This window comes from Ambystoma mexicanum, chromosome 5q (assembly GCF_040938575.1).
Source record: "Ambystoma mexicanum isolate Mex_15411 chromosome 5q, UKY_AmexF1_1, whole genome shotgun sequence".
Classification (NCBI taxonomy): Eukaryota; Metazoa; Chordata; class Amphibia; order Caudata; family Ambystomatidae; genus Ambystoma; species Ambystoma mexicanum.
Genome location: NC_090933.1, coordinates 1236531968 through 1236533454, shown reverse-complemented (window position 1 = coordinate 1236533454; position 1487 = coordinate 1236531968). Strand labels below are relative to the sequence as shown.

The following is a 1487-nucleotide window of genomic DNA, read 5'->3' as shown; positions in this document are numbered from 1 at the left end:
CTGTTCCCAATATAGGCCAGCATTGTCCTGTACAAAGCATGATTGATGCTGCCTGAGCATGTGCAGTGTGCCCAATACATATGGCAGCTTATCTCTGTAATACACATTACTTCTGTGGTGATGAAATAAGCATAATTCAATTCAACAGACAAAATGTGGAAAAGCGATCACCCAAAGGTGAACCTAATTGAAGAAAAGCAATGTGAGCACAATCTTAAAGTATTCAACCTAGCAGGCCTAGTGCACACTTTACATTTTCTTTCACCAATAAATCAGGGGGAGAGCGCGAACGCAGTCCCACACTACCAGAAATAATGCAGTCGTGTATCCCGCATTTGGGAACATAGCAGGGGTCAGCAAATTTGATGTGCAATGGGTAAGCCTCACCCTGGGAGATCTGCCCTTGAGATCAGATTCTCCCCTGCCAGCTAAGTATGAGTTGCATGTAAGAGGGCAGGGGTTGGGTCAGTTCTGGGAAGCCCCGCTAAACAAGGGTGAGAAGACAGGCCCTGACCCAGCTCCAATCCCCCAGCCTCCCGGAAGCTCTGAGCATCTGCAGAGCTGCCTGTTCCACGTGCAGGGGGAAGCTCCAGCAGGCAGAGCCCAGAAGAAGAGCAGATTGTAGCGCAGTTCCTTCCTCCCATCATGCCCTGCTCGGCCCGTGATTTGAATAAATAGCAGGATGGCTCGAGCAGGCCTGTTGCAGTCTGCCCACTGGCCTGTCGGCCCCACACGGGCCCATGGCCCTCCTGAGTGGAGCTGCCCAGCGCTTGCCCCATTGACACCATAATAATCATCCACGACCTCGACGCTCCACCACCGCTGAATCTCAGAGTTCTGCTCAATGACAATGCTGAATTTTTGACATCTTTGCCGTAACCATATGCCGTGTTGTGTCAGCCGAGCCTGCACAGCGCCAAAGGCAAGTATTCCTTGTCCGGGCCCAGAGGTCATTTAGTCTTCCAGTGCCATCCACTTGGCACAGCCTACTGTTCCCAGTGTTTTCTACCCGCAAATCAGCATCACTGCCAAACAGAACTGCATCATTGGGGCCCAATGCTGCTGCTCTCCGATTTGACCACAGCCCAGTGCAAAGGCACCCATGCTTCTGGTCTGATGCTGAAAAGCCTGGCTCTGCTGAGATCCGAAAGACAAGAACTAAGGTATTTTTGGAATATAGTACTATTGTTTTTTGTGTTGCAACTGTATCAGCTCACACCTCTCCCGAAGGGTATAGGCTGCCCTCAGACTGTGCTACCAAAGGAGTGAAAATAAGTTATACCTGTTGGGCTTGCCTGTTTCACTTTTATGATTGGGATCACTGCTGCATGGGTATTAAGCGTGTTATAAATAACCTATCATATCAGATCATATCATAGATCACAGATCAAGATCATAAGCAACTTCCAGAAACCTTGGCAGGTGGTCCACTGAGGCCCATTTGCGGGTTGCAGTGTGTTATTGGGGCACTACTAGGGTAACATATT

General features: G+C 49.6%; 1 non-coding gene across 1 annotated transcript; it reads right to left on the bottom strand.

Annotated features, from left to right (window-relative positions):
• Nucleotides 1-274: 274 nt before the first annotated feature.
• LOC138498967 (U1 spliceosomal RNA) lies at nt 275-436 on the bottom strand. Its single transcript, XR_011279054.1, has one exon. It is a non-coding gene; the product is annotated as a U1 spliceosomal RNA (small nuclear RNA).
• Between the last annotated feature and the right edge of the window lie 1051 nt (nt 437-1487).